Here is a 23,799-nt window from a genome sequence, read left to right as displayed (position 1 = left end):
TTACCCTCTGCTATTGTGTTTTATGATGGTATTTGACAAAAGAATCCATGTAAAATCATGAAAAAAGTTTGCTATGTTTTTGGAGGAAGACATTTGATGCAATTCCCAAAATCTAGAATTGCCACAAATTGACTGCAAACTTGCAACAATTTTGCCAGAACTCTCGATTTTTTGTAGAACAATCATTGTTGGTTGTCATTTATGGGTTTAACTGGCATACATATAAGAGGATTAGTCAATGGGCAGAATCAACGCTGTGTTGGTAAAAACGCGCTACACGCAATGCAATACCCAACATATTTGGTTTCTCAAATGCAAAGTATGGACTTGCGTTCTCGTGAAGGTGTTGTGCTGATTTCTGACTCCCTAGTTTGGTTATAGGTTAGTGTATGGGTGGGCTTTTGTACATTATTGTCAACTAAAATGTTATTTTCATTGACTAAAATTATATGCCATTTTAGTCAGAGTAAAACTGATTAAAATTTATGAATATAGCATGACAAAAGATTGACTGAATTTAAAAGACACAATGACTTAAACAATAAAGTGTGTAAAAATGAACACTGTATGTGGTTAATGTATGATCCTATGATAATATATAAAAATTATAATGATAATAATATCAAAGTTCACCCTCTCATGTAAACTAACTCTCAATGGCTAACTTTGCACGTCCATGTTGTTAGGCATCCTAACAACATGTTGTTATTAATTAAGTGTATGAGCATGACCAGGTCACATTTCTTTCATTGAAATACCTCTTTAAATTACAGCACAAGCATATTCATATTTGTTTGTGCAGAGCTCAAAAGGTACAACAAAGCATAATGTGCAGGGTGGTTGTAGCTATACCTTGGGTCCTGAACGTCCCTGGGCACCCGGCTGTCCATGTACACATTTACAGGTGGCTCTTCCCCTGCTGGCAGTTAAACCAATCTCAGCATATCCTCCACACTGTTGTGGAACAAATCAGTGAGAACAGGCTGAGGTCAACTGAAAGCTCATGCAGAAGGGCAGGGAGGCTGACTCACCATGCTGGATAGTTCCCAACAGCCTTCAGAATATGCCTGGTCAGCATCACAGGACACCTCCATCTTTTGCAGATCCACATGTTCAAGCACAGATGTGTGTGTATGTAGGTTCACATAAACATGCACTCTTTCTCTATCTGGCAACCAGCCTAACTCCCTCAAAATATTATGCTTTGGAAGCTGAACTATTATACACACCATGACACCATTTTAGGCCAGCAGCATATCACTCTGCAGGTCTCGCCTGGTTACCCACCGAAACTCAGCAGGGCTGAGCCTGGCAAGTACCTGGATGAGAGACCTCCTGGAGAAAACTATGGTTGCTGCTGGAAGAGGTGTTAGTGAAGCCAACAGTGGGGGCCCACCCTGCAGCCTGTATGGGTCCTAATGCACCAGTATAGTTATGGGGACACTATACTGTAAAAAGGCACCGTCTTTCAGATAAGGCATAAAATCTAGGTACTGACTCTCTATGGTCATTAAAAATCCAAAGACATTTCTTGAAAACAATAATAGGGCCGTAACCTAGGTGTCTTGGCCAGATTTGCTCTTTGGCCTCAATCCATCATGGATACCTAATAATCTTCTATACATATGAATTGGTTACATCACTGTACTCTCCTCTCCAACAACAGCTGGTGTGTAGTGAGTGTTCTGGCACACTATAGCTGCTGTTGCATCATCCAGGTGGATGCTGCACACTGGTGGTGGTTGAGGATATTCCCCCCATAATGAAAAGCACTTTGAGTGCCTAAAAAAAGCACTATATAAATGTAAGGATTTATTAATTATTATTATTATTATTATGACTTAACAGCTGTGAAGGATATGTCATTGGACCTTCACAGGGAGTTAAAAGGAATAGTTGACCCAAAAATGGTACAGCTATATCCAAGTCCGTCCCTGGTACTTACCGAGACAGAGCTGTCACCCATAGCCCTCTTCACAATGGAGGTAAACCCTCGCCAGATGACTGGCTGTGGCTCATCCATGCTGACCTCTTCACAGTCCACCAACAACTTCACCTGCTGTCCCTTGACGCTTAGTGCTAGCTTGTGCCAGCTCACCATCAAAGAGTTTCTCCACTCTCTGGAAGGTTTGCAACATCTGAGTGCCTTGAGGGCTGGTGTAGAAGAAGTCCAGGGTTTGAGTCTCACCCTGAAAACGCATGCCCACCTGATCCTGGCCTTCAGAGTCACTGACCTCCAGGATTCCAGGATGTTTTAGCTGCATCTTTGGTCAATTTGAAGGTGGCGATGATGGAGTAGTCTGAGTGCATGTAGACCATCTTGGTAGACATCACTGGATGGATGGATGGATGGAAGCAGTGGTAGATGGAGGGGTGGATGGGTGGAGAAGTGGATGAATGTTAGAGTGGATGGATACATAGATTAACTAATGTTGTGCTGGATGAATGGATTCATGGAACAGTGGATGGATGGATGAATAGATAGAGGAATGGATGGGTGGATGGATTCATGGAGTGGTGGATGGATGATAGAGAGGATGGATGGATGGATGGAAGGATGAGTGGGTGGATGAATGGATTGATGGAGAGGTGGATGAATGGAGTGTATGTGTAGTTCACAAGGAAAAGAGAAATGAATAGAAGGGATATTTGAGTGGTGGAGATAATAATCTTGCAATACAGTTATTAAAATACAACCATCATAGTAAAATACAGAATGCCATTTTTTTATTAATATGGCAATAATGAAAAGTGGAAGCCTTCTATTAAAGTACTTTGTAAGTACCATGGTACAATTACAATACTGTCTGAGACGGTCAATCTGCACATCTTATCACGTGGCTTGTTGAGCGCGTTACCGTGGAGACTTAGTGCATGTGGAGGCCCACGCTATTCTCCGCAGCATTCACGCACAAAGCGCCATATGCCCCACCAAGTGTGAGAACCACACATTACAGAGACCACTAGGAGGATTCCCCATGTGACTCTACCCTGGCAAATTTAGTTGCTTAGGAGACCTGGCTGGAGTGACTCAGCGACTCCAGGGGTGGTAGTCAGCATCAATAATTGCTGAGCAACCCAGGCCCCTGTAAAAACAGTTTAACATGTTTTTTTTTAATGTGAAGTTGTACATTAATCTAAACCAAATGATCTCCAATAGTTTCCAGTTCGATTTTGAGTTGGACAGTCATTTTGTCAAAATTAGCCATTAATCATTGCAAGAACAGTATTAATTTATGCTCAGCATGGTTACACAGCTCTAACTCACTGTCTCTTTTCATGTTGTTGATCACATTTGCTGGTTGCTTAACTTCTCTTTGGTCAAGTAGGGGATGTTGGAGGGAGGTAGTGGTGGACGGCAATGTTGGCCGCACACACAAAAAGAAAGACCCAACACATGCACACCAGTGTAAACACAAACACACAGCTGCTGATGATAATTTTATACAGGGGTCTTCAACAGGGGGTCTGTGGCAGTACTGTACGGGGTTCACCAATTATTCTTGGATCTCTAAACACATTTTTTTAAAGAAAACATGAAATATGTGTTAAAGAAAAAAAAAAAACACTTCAATTAACTTTAACCAAAGCTAAAGTTAAGAAGTTAAAGTACAACAAAATTTGTGTTGTTCTTCTGTTAGTAGAGTCACAGTCATGAACTACCATTTGCTATTACTAGTCAGTGAAGTTCCATGTAAACAAGTCTTGAAATGCAAAACATTATGGTATATGTAACAGAGTCCCTGCTATCTCTCTTTCCACCAAGGGTTCCTGGGTCTTAAAAAAGGCTGAAGACCCCTAATATAATGCAAACATTTGAACAATTATCGTGTTGGTTAAGGACGTTAAGCTCTTTGTAATGGTGCCCTACATACAGCTGAGGATTATACAGAGGAAATGTGTAAGCATATATTGCATGATAACATGAAAATAAAAGCCCAGATTACACCAGTGGAAGAATCGGCAGCAGGAAATGAGAGATATTGTTTGGCGAGTGTGATTACACAGTGGAAAAGTGAGTCGGACAAAATCAATACCTCATTCTCTTCTTGAGGTGCTGGGAGGGGTTAATGCGATACGCCACTGAGTCAGATTTGGACCCATTGACCCTTCTCACTCCTCTCAACATAGACAAGCGGAACTCTTCTAACAGGTTATAAGCTAAAAATAGACAATATTATTGTGATTCATACAATCAAAAAGTAAAAAATGTATGTTGAACAGTATTATTGGAAATGTTATTTCATAGATGGGAAGTGGTCTTGCTCTTTACAGCGTAACTAGATGTTATTAAAGGAACATCTAGTAAGGAGTCAAATATTTAATGGTTAGCTTTAGCAGTTAGCCCCTGCTGTTGGATGTCAAAACTACAGGAGGGTGGGGTAATTTTGAAGTCATTCAAAAGCAGCAATGGTAGTCTAAAAATGTTTTTTTAAGCAACCTATATATGGCTTATATTTATATTTATACAGTAGTAGATGTTTTTTCCAGATGTTTTGGCTTTTAAAGGTATAGTTCACCTAAAAATGAAATGCATCCCCTTGTTTATTTACTCTCATGTTGTTTCAAACTTGTATGACTTTATTTCTTCTGTGGAACTCAAGAGATTCACACTAGGCTTTGAGTATGCACATTTTTGTCTGACTCTGCAACAGGCAGGATTTGTCTCACTTGAGGGCTTCTGGTTTTAATAAAAATAAAATAATATATACTATCATTCCTGCAACAGTAAAAACACACAGATTTATAAATATGTATATATTGAAATATATATACACTAAGGGCCAAAAGTTTGGAATAATGTACAGATTTTGCTCTTATGGAAAGAACTGTACTTTTATTCACCAAAGTGGCATTCAACTGATCACGATGTATAGTCAACATATTAATAACATGAAAATGTACTATTACAATTTGAAAGAAATGTTCAGAACTTCTTAAACTACTTCAAAGAGTTCTTATCAAAAAATCCTCCACGTGCAGCAAAGACAGCTTTGCAGATTCTTGGCATTCTAGCTGTCAGTTTGTCCAGATTCTCAGGTGACATTTCACCCCACACTTCCTGTAGCAATTGCTGTCGGGCGTTTCTCACGCACCTTACAGTCTAGCTGATCCCACAAAAGCTCAATGGGGTTAATATCCATAACACTCTTTTCCAATTATCTGTTGTCCAATGTCTGTTTCTTTGTCCACTCTAACCTTTTCTTTTTGTTTTTCTGTTTCAAAAGTGGATTTTTCTTTGCAATTCTTCCCATAAGTCCTGCACCCCTGAGTCTTCTCTTTACTGTTGTACATGAAACTGGTGTTGAGCGGGTAGAATTCAATGAAGCTGTCAGCGGAGGACATGTGAGGTGTCTATTTCTCAAACTAGAGACTCTGATGTACTTCTCCTCTTGTTTAGTTGTACATCTGGTCTCCCACATCTCTTTCTTTCCTTGTTAAAGCCAGTTGTCCTTTGTCTTTGAAGACTGTAGTTACACCTTTGTATGAAATCTTCAGTGTTTTTGCAATTTCAAGCATTGTATAGCCTTCATTCCTCAAAACTATCATTGACTGACGAGTTTCTAGAGAAAGCTGTTTCTTTTTTTGACATTTTTGACCTAATATTGACCTTAAGTCAATAAAAGGTGTTGGAGTGATGGCTGCTGGAAATGGGGCCTGTCAAAATTTTATCAAATATTACTTTTTTTTCAAATAGTGATGGTGCTGTTTTATACATCAGTAATGTCCTCGCAATACTTGTAATCAGTTGAATGACACTTTGGAGAATTAAAGTACCAATTTCTTTCTGAAACAGCTAAATCTGTTTTGGCCACCAGTGTATATGTATATATATATATATATATATATATATATATATATATATATATATATATATATACATGGGCACTACTATCTCACAGGACCTGAAGTGGGAGATACACATTGACTCCATTGTGAAAAAGGCCCAGCAGAGGTTGTACTTCCTTCGCCAGCTGAGGAAGTTCAACCTGCCACCAGTGCTGCTGAAACAGTTCTACTCAGCACTCATTGAGTCTGTCCTCTGCACTTCAATAACTGTCTGGTTTGGTGCAGCTACGAAATCAGACATTATTGGTTGCCCCCTGCCCCCCCTTCAAGAACTGTACACTTCCAGAGTGAGGAAAAAGGCTGGTAAAATCACTCTGGACCCCACTCAACCAGCCCACTACCTTTTTGAACTGTTGCCTTCTGGCCGGCGCTTCAGAGCTCTGAACACCAGAACCGTCAGACACAGGAACAGTTTTTTCCCTCAGGCCATCCATATAATGAACAATTAAATTGCCCCATTGAGCAATAATGATGTGCAATACACAGTTTAATTTTAATTTTAATTTATATTATCCAACATATCCACTTCTGCCATTACTTACATTGCTCTGTACATAATATACAGTTTTTTGTTCTTATATACAGATTGTAATAGATTTGCACTACGTGTGTATGTGGGTATGTATGAAGGTGAGTGTATGTACGTATATGTATAATTATTTATTTTGTGTTCTTTTTTGTTTTTAATTACCTATGTCTTGCTGCTGTTTTTGTATTGTTGTGCACTGGAAGCTCCTGTCACCTAGACAAATTCCTTGTATGTGTAAGCATACTTGGCAATAAAGCTGATTCTAATTCTGATTCTGATACATATTATATATATATATATGGGTTGGGGAGTAACAAAATACATGTAATGGAATTATGTATTTTACGTATTTAAATCCAAAATATAAGTAACTCTATTCCAATACAGTTACATTCAAAATATATTTTGATTACAGAAGAGATTACTTTGCATTTTATTGTCATTTGTTTCATTTAATATTTAGTCCTTTCAGATGGAAAACATTTATACATATAAACAATTTGATCCAAAGTGCATTTGAACAGCGGTGAAACACTTTCTTATGATGTGTTACATTCATACGAGCAGACAGAGAAGTACGTTTGAAGTAAGTTTAGAGCAGAAGAAATAGAAATAAACCTTGTGTAAATTGTCAGATTTACGCTAAGCTAAAATGCTATTTCTAGCCATTTTACATGCACATGTTACCAGACATGATCATATTATTTTATCAAGACAATTTTTTTCTAGTAAGATCTTTGATATTAGTGCAAAAATTATATTCTAACTAATCATTTTTGTATTTTTTCCTGTAAAAATATTTAAAAAAAATCCTTAAAACAAGATCAATTTGATTTATTTGTTTTAGAAACAACACCGCATAAGATATTTATGTTTTTCAGAGAATGTATTTTTAACATGTGTATTTTGTCTTACTGTACTTACAGAGTTTTTAAAGTCAAAACAAGTGAAAAAAATCTACCAGTGCTGAAGAAGTAATCCAAAGTATTTAGAATACGTTACTGATCTTGAGTAATCTAACGGAATACGTTATAAATTACGTTTTACAGCATGTATTCTGTAATCTGTAGTGGAATACATTTCAAAAGTAACCCTCCCAACCCTGTATATACTGTGTATATATATATATATATATATATATAGTGTGTGTGATATTACTTATATACAACAGTTCAATGAACAAGTACATTTAAAAAAATTATTAAAAATTGAGTATGGTCATAAAAACGCATTTGTGCATGGAACTACTTTCTTACACGACTTAACAGAATCTGCCGTTGCTGGTTCAAAACAAATGATGCGTCCAAGCCTTCATTAGTAATTCAAAAATGTCACTTCAGAAATAGTATCACAGCTTGTGCTGTTTCGAACATGTTATTGGATAAACATGGATGTGTGTGTGTGTGTGTGTGTGTGTGTGTGAGCGTGTATTTATCACTTTGTGGGGACCAAATGTCCCCATAAGGATAGTAAAACCCGAAATTTTTGACCTTGTGGGGACATTTTGTCGGTCCCCATGAGGAAAACAGCTTATAAATCATACTAAATGATGTTTTTTGAAAATGTAAAAATGCAGAATGTTTTCTGTGAGGGTTAGGTTTAGGGGTAGGGTTAGGTTTAGGGGATAGAATATAAAGTTTGTACAGTATAAAAACCATTATGTCTATGGAAAGTCCCCATAAAACATGGAAACACTACTGTGTGTGTGTGTGAGAGAGAGAGAGAGATAAATGGATGGAGCGTGTGCATTCACATGTTGCCACACCCAAGCAGAGATGCTATCAGTTTTCTGGATATCAGCTTTCTCAGTGGTAAAATAGCCATCCAAGTGGGGGTATTCCTCTCTATTTCGCAGTAGCCAGTGTTTACGGAACGTCTCTCGTCCAATCAGATTCGAGGACTGGAAATAACTGTTGTATATATACAGTGAGGAAAATAAGTATTTGAACACCCTGCTATTTTGCAAGTTCTCCCACTTAGAAATCATGGAGGGGTCTGAAATTGTCATCGTAGGTGCATGTCCACTGTGAGAGACATAATCTAAAAAAAAAAATCCAGAAATCACAATGTATGATTTTTTAACTATTTATTTGTATGATACAGCTGCAAATAAGTATTTGAACACCTGAGAAAATCAATGTTAATATTTGGTACAGTAGCCTTTGTTTGTAATTACAGAGGTCAAACGTTTCCTGTAGTTTTTCACCAGGTTTGCACACACTGCAGGAGGGATTTTGGCCCACTCCTCCACACAGATCTTCTCTAGATCAGTCAGGTTTCTGGGCTGTCGCTGAGAAACATGGAGTTTGAGCTCCCTCCAAAGATTCTCTATTGGGTTTAGGTCTGGAGACTGGCTAGGCCACGCCAGAACCTTGATATGCTTCTTACAGAGCCACTCCTTGGTTATCCTGGCTGTGTGCTTCGGGTCATTGTCATGTTGGAAGACCCAGCCTCGACCCATCTTCAATGCTCTAACTGAGGGAAGGAGGTTGTTCCCCAAAATCTCGCAATACATGGCCCCGGTCATCCTCTCCTTAATACAGTGCAGTCAGCCCTGTCCCATGTGCAGAAAAACACCCCCAAAGCATGATGCTACCACCCCCATGCTTCACAGTAGGGATGGTGTTCTTGGGATGGTACTCATCATTCTTCTTCCTCCAAACACGGTTAGTGGAATTATGACCAAAAAGTTCTATTTTAGTCTTATCTGACCACATGACTTTCTCCCATGACTCCTCTGGATCATCCAAATGGTCATTGGCAAACTTAAGACGGGCCTTGACATGTGCTGGTTTAAGCAGGGGAACCTTCCGTGCTATGCATGATTTCAAACCATGACGCCTTAGTGTATTACCAACAGTAACCTTGGAAACGGTGGTCCCAGCTCTTTTCAGGTCATTGACCAGCTCCTCCCGTGTAGTTCTGGGCTGATTTCTCACCTTTCTTAGGATCATTGAGACCCCACGAGGTGAGATCTTGCATGGAGCCCCAGTCCGAGGGAGACTGACAGTCATGTTTAGCTTCTTCCATTTTGTAATGATTTCTCCAACAGTGGACCTTTTTTCACCAAGCTGCTTGGCAATTTCCCCGTAGCCCTTTCCAGCCTTGTGGAGGTGTACAATTTTGTCTCTAGTGTCTTTGGACAGCTCTTTGGTCTTGGCCATGTTAGTAGTTGGATTCTTACTGATTGTATGGGGTGGACAGGTGTCTTTATGCAGCTAACGACCTCAAACAGGTGTATCTAATTTAGGATAATAAACGGCGTGGAGGTGGACATTTTAAAGGCAGACTAACAGGTCTTTGAGGGTCAGAATTCTAGCTGATAGACAGGTGTTCAAATACTTATTTGCAGCTGTATCATACAAATAAATAGTTAAAAAATCATACATTGTGATTTCTGGATTTTTTTTTAGATTATGTCTCTCACAGTGGACATGCACCTACGATGACAATTTCAGACCCCTCCATGATTTCTAAGTGGGAGAACTTCCAAAATAGCAGGGTGTTCAAATACTTATTTTCCTCACTGTATATATATTGTACATCAAAATGATATAGATATATATATCTCGGCAGCCGAGCAACTGCTATTGAGATGAATGGGAATATCAAAGCGCAGCTCTCTCCAGGTATTATAGACCTCCTGGGAGAAAATCAAATTGAATTGGAGTAAATGCAACTTTGGTGATTTAGTTTTTAAAGTGCTGTAGAAGCCAACATTTCTATGATTTCTCTATGATGAGTTTTCAAGATTTTATGGATTTATTTCAGGCTCTTAATTTAGAGCTTTTATTTCCAGTAAAGTACTGTAGGAATTATACAACAATATTACAATAACAAAACTCTGCAATGACTTCACATTTAAAGTTTATATAATGCTTTATGCTCCAGTGTTATGCAAAGAAAAGAAAAGGAAACCCACAGGGAAAAAATGAGCATGTATTTGGAATCTGGATATGGAATCGGACTGACAAATCATTTTCTACCAAAAATATTTTAAATAGCCATGACAGAATTTAAACTCCATCCAGTAGCCCTTCTGCACCATGATGATGATCTCCTGGGTAGAAATTACTTAAAACTGGTTCTTGCTTCCCTCTGCTGGTCAAAAGTGGAACAAATAAACTTTCATAGGATATTAATGTCACTCTGGTGCACCTGATACCTGGCTGCATGTGATTGGTTTAATCCAGTGCTTTCACAATAATCTGAGAATCTTCTAATCTAAGGGCCATTACATTTATCAGCCTGACACTTAATTGTGTGGTCCATTGTTGGATGCTTACTTGGAGATTCCTTGCACGTGACACAGCCAAAGACAACCAGGAGTACTGTGATAACCATCATTCAGCCTTTAACCCTCACGGATGCATAATTAGCCTAATACGAGACCGGGTGTGTAGTATCAGGACCCGGCCCCGCCCTCCGCCCTGCCACAAACACATTTAAAATTAAAATGTTAACAGCATATGACACGAGCAAAATTTGCTGATATTTCCATAAACTTTCATTTGATATTTGAATTCTAAATACAATTGAAATAGGAAGGGGGTAATTGCAGAAGAGCAAGCAAAACTTCTATATTTATTGAAAACCAAAATTAACGCTTTTTTTAAGGTTAATGTTTCATTCATTTAAATGCCATTTTGTAGACTTTGAAATATTAAAATAATCAACACAGTTAAATGCTTTGAGACCAACTTATTAATTACCTAAAACATGCTTGCAATACAGTAATGCTTGAATTTGATTTCAACTATTCCATGAATCCTGGTAAACTTTATGCAAAAAGCAAATGCTAAATAATAGTTTAACACAGAGTCTGATGAGCAACCTTCAACAATAGCCCACACGATCATTTCAGATGAATTAAAAAGCATTTCATAATAATATTGATTGAGCTGTAAACATATAAAATTCACTTACATACAGGTGAAACTCGAAAAATTAGAATATCGTGCAAAAGTTCATTAATTTCAGTAATTCAACTTAAAAGGTGAAACTAATATATTATATAGACTCATTACAAGCAAAGTAAGAGATTTCAAGCCTTTATTTGATATCATTTTGATGATTATGGCTTACAGCTTATGAAAACCCCAAATTCAGAATCTCAGAAAATTAGAATATTACATGAAATCAATAAAAAAAAAAGGATTTTAAATACAGAAATGTCGGCCCTCTGAAAAGTATAATCATGCATATGTACTCAGTACTTGGTTTGGGCCCCTTTTGCATTAATTATTGCCTCATTGCGGCATGGCATGGATGCTATCAGCCTGTGGCACTGCTGAGGTGTTATGGAAGACCAAGATGCTTCAATAGCGGCCTTCAGCTCTTCTGCATTGTTTGGTCTCATGTCTCTCATCTTTCTCTTGGCAATGCCCCATAGATTCTCTATGGGGTTCAGGTCAGGCGAGTTTGCTGGCCAATCAAGCACAGTAATACCATGGTCATTGAACCAGGTTTTGGTACTTTTGGCAGTGTGGGCAGGTGCCAAGTCCTGCTGGAAAATGAAGTCAGCATCTCCATAAAGCTTGTCTGCTGAAGGAAGCATGAAGTGCTCTAAAATGTCCCGGTAGACGGCTGCGTTGACTCTGGACTTAATAAAGCACAGTGGACCAACACCAGCCGATGACATGGCTCCCCAAACCAACACAGACTGTGGAAACTTCACACTGGACTTCAAGCATCTTGGATTGTGTGCCTCTCCATTCTTCCTCCAGACTCTGGGACCTTGGTTTCCAAATGAGATGCAAAATTTGCTCTCATCAGAAAAGAGGACTTTGGACCACTGAGCAACAGACCAGTTCTTTTTTCTTTAGCCCAGGTAAGACGTTTGACATTTGAAGCCCATGTCCAGGACCCGTCTGTGTGTGGTGGCTCTTGATGCAGCAACTCCAGCCTCAGTCCACTCCTTGTGAAGCTCCCCACACATTTGAATGGCCTTTTCCTGACAATCCTCTCCAGGCTACGGTCATCCCTGCTGCTTGTGCACCTTTTTTTCCACACTTTTCCCTTCCACTTAACTTTCTATTAATGTGCTTTGATACAGCACTTTGAGAACATCCAACTTCTTTTGCAATTACCTTTTGAGGCTTTCCCTCCTTGTGGAGGGTGTCAATGATGGTTTTCTGCACAACTGTCAGGTCAGCAGTCTTCCCCATGATTGTGAATTCAACTGAACCAGACTGAGAGACCATTTAAAGGCTCAGGAACCCTTTGCAGGTGTTTAGCTGATTAGAGTGTGACACTTTGAGCCTACAATACTGAACCTTTTCACAATATTCTAATTTTCTGAGATTCTGAATTTGGGGTTTTCATAAGCTGTAAGCCATAATCATCAAAATTATATCAAATAAAGGCTTGAAATATCTTACTTTGCTTGTAATGAGTCTATATAATATATTAGTTTCACCTTTTAAGTTGAATTACTGAAATTAATGAACTTTTGCACGATATTCTAATTTTTCGAGTTTCACCTGTAGTCTTGAAAAGCAACTTCCTGCAGATTGATCTTTGCTTGTTTCCACAGTGATCATAAAGGCAATGGTCCCAGCATTGACTTCAGCCCAAAGCCTAATTTCCAGAACCTTCTTAAAAGAAAATCTAACCAATGAACAACTCCACCCTTGGGCCCAAGAGGCATTCATCACTCTTGCACATTATCCTATGTAAACACTAAACTCCACATGCTTGAAATAATCATTCTCACAATAATCAATCACTGACACTTCGGGTAGTTTTTATTCATGTTTATGCATTTATGGTTATGTCAGAGGGGCAGTAATATTTTGGAACCTGCATCATGGCTTAATGTAGTTTTGTTGATATTCTATGGCTGAGTCCGCAAAATGATGAAAACAAAATTTGAAACAAAAATAAAGGCAAACTATCTGTGTTAAGTATACAGTGGACAGTGAATCACTGTCTAGATAGTCCGCTAGGAGACAGATGTAGTATGTCACGGATAGGCACTAGCAGAGCTCTGCAAACATTCTGACCGACACTCCTAAACCATTAACCAGACCACTGCATATATATTATACATCCATGGTATAGTATGAGCCATTTAATTAAAACAGAATTTATAATTACATTTTACAGAAACAATAATGAAAAATACTGTAAACAGTGTGATAAAACAGAAGAAGTACAGTATAAATGGGTTAAAGATAAAAGCCTTTCACAAAAACTAATATACGTTTTCACAAGCAGTAGGTTGACTTTTCTTTAGCTAAAATCGGTCTGTGCTTACCAAAATACAAAACACTGCCTCTGGTGGCCAAAGTGAGTTGAATCCTACTCAAATGCATGTGACAAAATAAAATAGAATAAAATAAAATAGTTAAATGTAATCCAAAAGTAATCAGATTAGATTAGACCCAAACATTTTATCTACAAGATTACATTACTGGTTGCATTTTTGTCACGTAATTTGTAACCAGTACCGTATTACAATTCACAAGTAATCGAGTTTATTGACAATGTTTCGACCCGTTCGAAATGTTGGCCAGAAATTGGAAGGGTTAGCTGTATGCCAGAACTTTCCTAATTTTTCAGTGAACGGTGTATGACCAAAACTTTATGGGATGTGTTTATTTGGTGTAAACAGCTCGCAATGCTCGCACCTGCCCCGCCCCAACAAAAGAGCAGCATGCTCTTCCCCCAAACACACAAAACAAAACTGGCGTGTGTCCGTTTTAGCCATATGGCGTAAACACGGAAACACACACCGTTTGCCTTGATTATTGCTCATGTTAAGGAAGAAAGAAAGGTTTTCTGCTCGCTGCCTAACAAATCTAACTCCTATAAGAGGAAAGTTGAAAGTATTGACAGGCTTGAGAAGCACAACACACACAATAGTTTGAAGACAAAAGTCCTAATGATGCACCTGTGGCGCATCTATTTATGATGTCATCAGCAGAGGCTATAAATTCCAGTCAATTTCATTAACGTGTTGCACACATATTCACAGCTGGTCACTCCTATAAGACGTTCCCAAAGCACCAAATCAGCGCAGCATCAAAGTATAGCTTTTGATAGGGAACACCGTGTTTCTGTGGCACCACACCTCTGTGGACCCTGACATAGCAACATTGGCTCAACCATTATCATTAGGTCTAGTATTTTTGGAACTACCTGTTTGTATGACCAATGGAAGATGGGCAGAGTGTATGGGAAGTTTGTTTTCTATTTTGTGCCACTAGTGGTGTAGAAATTGCACACTTCAAAAAAAAATTTAACAAGTGACAATTGACAAATCCTTTTTTTTTTTACTTTATATTCATAAACTTACATCCACTGACCACAGTACTTTAAAGGTTTAACAGCTTTGGGGTTCTTTTGAATTTTATTTTTATCTCTTTGTTTGACTTTAAATTTGAAAGTACTTTGCCTGGCTTGACCTTGGCCGAGATCAGAATGGCACACTACCATACTATTACTATTACTGCCATATGACAGAAGTTGTAAGAGTAGTATGGGTAGTATGACATTCCAAACTCATCCCTTGTTTCCTTACCTCGCCATTACTGTGTACAGGTGTGTTTTAAATAGTTCCAGTGCATACTTAACTATTGTGTTTCCATTGTCTTTTGTTATAACCATCTTTGGTGAGTCTCTTCCAGGTTTGTTTTTATTTATTATTTTCTTTAACTTTTCAAGACTTGTTTTGAGAACTTTTACTTTTATTGTAATAAATTGTGAATTATAATAAACTGAAATTATATGAATTTGGCCTATTACAAAACCAAGGTTGTTTTCATGGCACAGTTGATTCAACATATTTATTTATGTATTTAATTTATTTTCCTTTTTTATTCCCTCTTATTGGTTTACATTAAAAAAAAACTTGAAAAAAGATTGAAATTATGATGGCAGGGTCATAATTAGTATGTAATCACCATATTGATCTTAAGCATTTAAAATTGTATGAATGGATCAAATGGATCTATTGGAAGTGGCATTATTGCTATTGGATGAATTGAAATGCTACGGACCATTGCATTAATACAGAGCACAACATTCTAAATGCATAGAAGCTGGGTTTGTTTTTGTCCACTGGATTTTTTCTGTTTTGTTGGCACTTTTGACACTCCTGATGAGTAAGATAAAGATTTACTGTCATTTGACTCCCAGCAATTGTTTATACTCATATTCAAAAGCTCACCATTTACTCTTTGCTAAAAATTGGTCTTATATATTTTTCAGAATTTTTTTTTCAGAAATATTGTTGTATATGTTAATATGATGAATATTATTATTTTTTATTATTATTATTTATAATTCTGATTCTGTTCACCACATCTCCCTCCAAATAGTCTTATTTTATTCCCCTAGATCAGTGTTTCCCAAACTGGGGTATGAGTACCCCTGGAGGGTACGTGAGGTGGCAATGGGGTACGCTAATGACATTCTGAGATTTATCGTTCTTTCAATTTCATCACAGTCTAAAATAACATTCAAACCCAGTTCATGTATTTCTCACTGGTAAAAATTATTTTGTGTGCCCTCTAGTGTAGAAACACCAAAATGGTTGTGTCATAAAGGTCAGAAAAATATGCAATGAAATAACACAATATTTTGCGGTTAAAAAATGCATCTACTCATGCGTCGTGCGTCACACAAGTATCTTTTTTCATCAGCCCAGTCCAGTGCTACGTTTTGATACTGATGGTATGAATTCATAAGCTTTGATGACACAGTAATTTTCAATCACATTTGTTCGCAAGGTAGAGACATGATTTTACATTGTTGCATGATGTTTTTTCAGCAAATTAGCTCAATCTTACTAACAGTAAAAATCACCTTGAGCTGACCGCACAACTGCACAGATACTTACCCTCAATGCTCAAATTTGGAAATGCCATGCCTGCAATGATGCACAATTCCAGGCACAGAACCGAACGCTATTCTTGCAAACCGTGACGCGATGAGTAGGGAGTTTTCAAGTTATGCAGTTATATCATATCTAGCATTCCCATCTCAATCGGTAAGCCATTTATTCAGTATACGTTTATGATTAATATAACAAGTACAAAACATGTACAAATATAACATGTTTAATGGGAGTTGTTTACAAAGATAATTGTGTTAAACAGACATATTTCCAAATGACCTTGTGTGCATTTTATCTATGTGTTAGAGAGGGGGTATGTGAAAGGATGTTGAATGTTTGAAGGTGTATGCCACTGTTAAAAGTTTGGGAACCACTGCCCTAGATGACAGCAAGTACTAGAAAAAACTATTTTTCCTTTATCAGCTTCCGTCACAAAATGCCGATCTGAAATATAGATGGCGCTATAATGCATTTTAGCCCTCGCAGATGCTCTCGTCTATAGACATTCATTCTATATTTCAGTTCATGCACCACCCCCATTTTTTTCAACAAATATTTAGGATATCTCGGATACCCCCACGTGATAAAATGCACGGATTGACTGTCTCAGACTCGGAGGCAACTGAGAATCATCCTCCGCCACCTGTATTGAGACAAGTCACTCCGCCACCATGAGGAACTAGAGCGCACTGGGAATCGGTCATGCCAAATTGGGGAGTGTGACAGCGGGGGCTTGGTCAAGCGTCCGTCCGGAGAGAGAAACTGTAAGGGCGCTTGCACCTGAGCTAGATTATGTTTAACACCCGTTTATAATTCTAGTGAGCATGGGGAGAGTGGCATATAAGCAACCATGCCACCAACAGAGAGGAGAAAGAGACTGGCACGAGGAAGGCCACATGCTTCTGAAGCTGTTGTGTTTAATTTATTGTGTTTGTGAAACCGATGTGTTTAAGTGACTACGTGCCTGTGAAGGTGATGAGTTTGTGATGTGGTAAAGCACTGAAGTTTTTATTGGCCTGGCATTGGCGGCAATGTCCGAAGGTGGTGTGCGACATGCCACGAATGTCAACTGGTGAACCCACCGGCCACCCCAAAAGCACCATTGTGCCCTCTTCCTTTGATCGAGGTCACCTTCGAGAGAATTAGAATTGACCTCGTCGGGCCATTAGAGCGGTCAGCACGCGGACATCACTTTGTATTATTCCTGGTGGAATATGCGACGCGATATCCGGAAGTAGTGCCTCTGCGCAACATCTCAGCACTTAGTGTTGCAGAGGCACTCTTCAAAATAATCTCCCGGGTGGGGATTCCAAAAGAAATCTTCACCGATCAGGGCACAACCTTTATGTAACGGAACACTACCTAAGCTTTACAAGTTACTAAGCCCGCATCGAGCTCCAAATTACTCGGAAAGTGGCAAAATCTGTACATTTATACATTTATACATACATATTGTACATTTATATATATTTATATATGCTGAGTAAGGAAGCTGTGGCAAGGAACACAAAACTCCATAAGATATTTGTTAATTGAGAAAAATAACCTTGGGAGAAACCAATGCAGGGGGCTCATCTAATTTTTTATTTGGTTCGTCGGTAAATACTACTGAATTCATTTGAATTCATTAGTTAATTAATTACTTGCATTGGGGAGACGGCAGAAGAGTTTTAACTGGAGAGTCGATCTGTGTTTGTCATCAGCTTTGAGAAGGTGAGTTCTTGCGGTTTAAAATTGTATCTATTTGAAGTACTCCCCAGTTAGGTTGTAGCAATTCTTTGCGTTGTTTTATTTTGTTTTAGTTTGTTATTTTTGTGCGTCTCCTGGGTTGAGTGGTGGTGGTGTTCTGAACTGTTTGTTCTGTTCCACGCCATCTGTATTTTATTTTGGTTTGGATTGAATGTCGGATTATTGAATTAAGACATTAGTAATTAGTAGAATTTGGTTATACTCCTTCTTCAGAGTTATTAAATCTTTGTTCTAAAAAACAGCTGTGGAAAATTGTAGAATGGTAAGAATTGAGTGGTATAGAGTAACGATTAAAATTTTAAACGATCTAAAAATGTTGCCTAGTACATCAAAACCATTAGTTCTGCAGCTCAAAATCTCTCCATTTCATTTTTAGGGTTATTGTTTGAGAAGCAGAAAGAGCTTATGAAAATGCAACAGCCTCATGAGAGTGAAATGTGAGAGCGTGAGATCAAAATAGAAAAGTTTAAAACACAAAACTCTGTCACCTCACTGCTCATCCTCTCCTGGCTTTCAGGTTGCGCTCCCTCTGGTTCCATGTTCAACAGGAGGCCTTCACGCTGTCTCCCACAACCTTCAAACTCTCTTCTTACTTATTCAGCATGAAACCTTCTGCAGCCCACCTCAACTGGAAATGGCTGCGCCATCCATCCTCTGTCCTTGCATTGCTGAAACAGCTCCAGGTATGTTTACTCCTGGGCGCTTCTTCTATGAGGCCTCCTTAAAGCCCTCTTCCCATGGAACTGTCAGCTCCATCAAGATAATCTTCTTTCCCTCTTGCAACCACAAAAGTATATCTGACTTAAATTATATTTAAGTCAGGAATTTAAGCTTTCTGCCGAAATCCACTCTCAGCTTCCACACTCAGGCCAACTTCAGCAGGCATGTCTTTGCTGAGGGCCTAGCTATGTCCTTGACAAAGGCAATTGGCTATACTAGCTTTGTGCTGACAGAGGGTTTATTCCTCCTTCCCTTTTCCAAGATAGCTGCAAGCTCTAACAACACTTTGTGACACCACATCAGGGTTTGTGTGTGGAAATGAGGAGACGGGGAGCAGTGACACTCTTCAGGTCAGATTTGTATTCTCTTCTTCCTTTGGTGTACAGCATATGCACTTTTTTGTGGCTTTTCACAGTCAATAATTCACTCTCAAAATAAACATAAACATCTTCACAATACTCAATATAAACAGATGTCAACGCTGCACACTCGTTCTCTCTCTGCTCTCTGGCATGTTTTGGCTGCTTTTGAGGTCTCTCCCTGCTATCACTGTAACAAGAAACAGCTCTTCATGTCAGAAATCATGACAACCAGTTTGATGAGCAACACTATTTCCTCTCTCCTGCAAACAGACACATGACTACGTCCCCATCACCACACTCTTTATCATGGTGTCCACCCTTATCTTCCCTAGGTTAGTGCTGTCTTGCACCCAGACTGAATATGAGCTATGGTTCCCTTCTCTTCACAGACATTGCACACTGGGTCCTCTCTCAACCCCCACCTATAAGTTCACCTGGAATGGCAGGGTGTGGTAGAATTCCCTCAGCAGAAAGGACAACCAAAATTGCTCCGCCCTACACAGGTCAGCCTCTTAGAGAGGACCCACCTCTAGAGCCCTCTTTTGCCCTCTTGCCTTCCTCTTCCAGGTTCCTCACTTCAGCCTGGACCACAGCTCTCCTCTCAGTAGGGCTGGCTTTAGACCATTGCTAAATGGGCTTTTCTTTGCACAAACCATTTGGTATAGGCCCATTTACACAGCCTTACAGTAAGAATAGCTAATTATATTGCAATGAATGATAGTGAGATAAACAGACCCAAAATCAGAGGAACAGTTCAAAAGATTTATTAACAGTAATGATGAGCAGTCAATGGGTTGAGGAATGTAGAAAATCCCGACACCGGCTGCAGCAGAGGGAAGCGATCTCCAATTCGTGAAGAGTGTGTTCGTAGGATGAGTGTGTGCATTGTGGTCATAAGAACAAAATCTGATCCTGCAAGTCAGGCTCAGATTTTTAGAATCCTCTGTTGAAGCTTGGTGAGATGCAGAACAACGTACAGCAGAGATGAGCGAACTTAACTCCCGACATGCGGACAGAGATGAGGTATCCTCCGTGGAAGACCAGCTGACACGCAGCAATACAGGAAGGCAACCACACACCTGACACGTGGGCAAACAACAGATACACAAGACAGGACCAACTTTGCAGAGAGAGAGTGAGGTTAGTACTCAACATCAAAAAACAATCTAGCAACGATACTGACAACACAACGGTCTTAAGAAGGGAGTGAATTAGGGGAGAACAGGTGTTGCTCACACGGTAATCAGTGGTATGATCAACGTTCCCACGGGAGCAATCAGTGTTCCCATGGAAACGCAGATCATGCATGACAGCCGCGCCTGCGAGACATGAGGGAGAGAAAATGTGACATATATAAGTTATGTACACAGAGATTCAACAAGCCAAGAGCAGAAAAAGGGGTAATTTTCAAGACAATAAAAGGGGGCACTGACTTTTGATTAAATTATTAATTCAAGCTACCTTGTCTCTTTTAACCTCATGCATTAGTTTACCAAAATATGAATTGGAGAAAAGGGATACAAAGGGTTTCCAGATACTTTAAAAAGAAGGGTTGGGAACCGAGAACTGGTTCCATTCTTTAAAAATATCAGAATTGTATGATCTTCTAAACCTTCGGTTCCATTAACGGTTCTCCAGAGTGCAATTTTCCGCCGATGTGGCTGGAATACCATCCTGAAATACTCTGACAGTTTTTCCAGCAGTGAATTTTCCAGCACTCGACTGACTCTACAGCATAAAAACACACAGATCTACCAGTGTATTTCATTCCCAATCGAATGAGTCTCGAGCCGGCTCTTTTTATAGCATGAAACATATGCGCTTCCAGTACAGTTCGATTCCCAAAATAATTACTCAAAGGAGCCGGTTCTTTTGAATCAACAGTGCAAAACACATGGTGCTTCCAGAATAGTCCGATCCCAATAGAACCATTCTAATGAGCCTGTTCTTTTGAATCTACAGCGTGAAACATACAGCGCTTCTAGTATACAAGTAATCTTATACTGATGTGCAGGGATGTAAAGTAACGATTTACAAATACTCACATTACTGTAATTAAGTAGATTTCCCAGGAATTTTACTTTTTTAAGTAGTTAAATTTTTTTATACTTTTACTAGAGTACATTTTAAGTGCTGTAACAGTACTTTTAATGTGCTATTTTCCCATCGTCTGTGTTCACTACTACTGTAGATCACTACTGTAGATCAGATGCCAACTTTTATGGATGTGGAGGATGCCTCAAACACATTTAAACACCTGAACATCACAGCCGTATCTGAAATTGATTTTTGCAGTGAAAAAGGACAATTGCTTGACTGTGTCATGCGAGTTAAACTTGCTCAAGCCAGATATCTGTATTAATCCTGCCTCTAATTTAAAAAAACATATCTAGGTAAATTTAATATTTCTACTTACTAGATTCTGTGTATCTATAATGTAGCCTTTAACCCTTTCCAGCCATTTATTCCCATGGTTCCTGTCTCAATATCTTCGCTGTCCAATCACCGGTTTTATTTCTGAAAACTGCGATTTACTCATGACAATATAAGCTAAAGGCACATATGATTGGTTAAGGGGTTACTGGGCATGAATAATAAATATATTGTCATCTGCGTCATCCTCCATTTGCCTGAGTGGAGCCAGAGAGGACATCACGGGAAATTACCTCCAGTGTTGGATTTACTGCTTCAACTTGAAAACTGAGGCGATATTTCAAGGTAAGACAAGTTATTGCATAGTATAATATGTGTTGTCAATATTGTCTATTGAAAGTCAAAACGTTTTAGTTACGAAGCATTTATTTGTAGGAGTAACTCTATTTTTGTCTGGGAAAAATTACGGCGTTCATCGGATCGGCAGTTAGCCTCTATTTTTAAGCACATTTCTGTGAAATTTGCTAAATAAACTTTAGCTAGCATTACTATGTACATTTTAAGCTAAATATCAATAACTTTTTTAACAATTTTGTTGCTTGTGGAAGATAATCAAACCTTTGTAGTTCCGAAGCATTTATTTGTAGTAGCGCTGCTAGCTAGTTATTTTCTGGAAAAAAATGTGACAAAATGTGAAAGAAATTGACTTTTTCGTGCTGTTGCTGAGATATGCAGCTTTACAAACCGTCAGGGGTGGGAGCTCGTAATTAACTGTCCGTCATAATCTAGATACCAAGGAGCTTGGATTGAGGTGACCCCCGATGAATTTTACAAATTTCTTGGGTTGCTCATTTACACTGGGTTTTCAATTCTCCCTGATTCCCATCGTCATTGGGGAACCAAGTCACTTCAGGGCTCGTGGGCGAGGGGATTTATGTTGCGTGACCGCTACAAGGCTCTTTAAGCAGTTCTACATGTTGTAGACCCTACCACAGAGGATAATCAGGATTGCCTTAGGAAGTTGCGTTAGCCTAACCAAAATCTCGCAATTGATGAACGTATGGTCAAGTCTAAAGCTCAGTCAGAATTTAAACAATACATGAAGGGCAAGCCTACTCGGTGGGGTTTTAAATTATGGGTAATTGCAACATCAGACTCGGGGTATACTATCGACTTTAATGTTTACATGGGTAGTCATGATGGGTGTGTCACTGACTTGGCCACCAAAGTAGTTGAATCGTTACTGCTGTCATTCAAAGACCAGGGCCACAATGTTGGGTTTGACAACTTTTAAACATCCCCAGCTCGTATGGTTAAGTTGTTAGAAATGGGAACTAATGCCTGTGGGACATGCAGGGTGAATCGTAAACTGTTTCCTGCAGAATTTAAAAACATCAAAATATGGGAATGCAAGACAGCTCGTGGGGGTATGAGGTGGTGTAGGATTGAGGGGAATATACTTGTAGTTCAGTGGAAGGACACATGTGCAGTTGCATGCCTCACCAATTTCCACAATGCGAATGGCTCAACCAAAATTACTAGGTTTGTAAAAAATGATGTCGACTGGACAAAAGAAGTAGCCCTCCAGCCCACTGTCATCAGCGATTATAACAAAAACACGGGTGGTGTTGATAGGTCAGCCCATGTGCTGACCACGAACAATAATCTTCAAAGTGAAATAAAATGAATTAGGCAATATTAGCAATTACTTGTGCAGGATGGGAACTGTTTCTTCTTCCACTCATCTTAACATTCATAAATGCTGAAAAACACAAGCAGACAAGCGCTTGTGACATCACAAGACTCGTTCAAACAAGAGCTCAATACCTTATAGAGGTAATGATAGAAAATCAGAGAAAAAGCTTCTGGTGTGTAGTCTAGGGCATATAGTCGTCGTATGCCCTCCTATCTGTTTAAGGATTTTGCATATGCCAACATGAAATAACTGATGATACGTTTGGCCGCCAGAACAACGAGTATTTCACCCGGATCTTTTTCAATCTAAAAACGCAATGCTGCAGCACCGTTGAGTGAATTGTGTTTTATTATTATTATTTAAAAAATTAACAGAGATTCTCTCTAAACGCACGGAGATGCACTGGGGAGCACTAGCAAGACAGACAGTTCATTTCAGACGCTATTGGATATTAACCAATCATATCTTCCGTTTCAGTATATATATATTTCCCTGCTAAACGTAAATATATGTATATACATTTAAATGTAACATGCAATTAAACTTTGTTAAAATACTGCATGTTATTGCACCCTTGATAGTTTTTATGTTTATGTTTTTTGGCCTTTTCCCATTTTCCCACTAATCATTCAAATGGTCATAACTTTTAAACACTAGATTATATTTTTAATCTGTCTGC

General features: G+C 38.9%; 1 pseudogene; it reads right to left on the bottom strand.

The window, feature by feature from the left end:
- The window catches only part of LOC127617768 (collagen alpha-1(XXII) chain-like), a 64,158-nt pseudogene extending 46,883 nt beyond the window's left edge, over window positions 1-17,275 (bottom strand).
- Between the last annotated feature and the right edge of the window lie 6,524 nt (window positions 17,276-23,799).

This window comes from Xyrauchen texanus, chromosome 24, assembly GCF_025860055.1.
Source record: "Xyrauchen texanus isolate HMW12.3.18 chromosome 24, RBS_HiC_50CHRs, whole genome shotgun sequence".
NCBI classification, from domain to species: domain Eukaryota; kingdom Metazoa; phylum Chordata; class Actinopteri; order Cypriniformes; family Catostomidae; genus Xyrauchen; species Xyrauchen texanus.
This window is presented reverse-complemented; position numbering and strand designations above follow the sequence as displayed.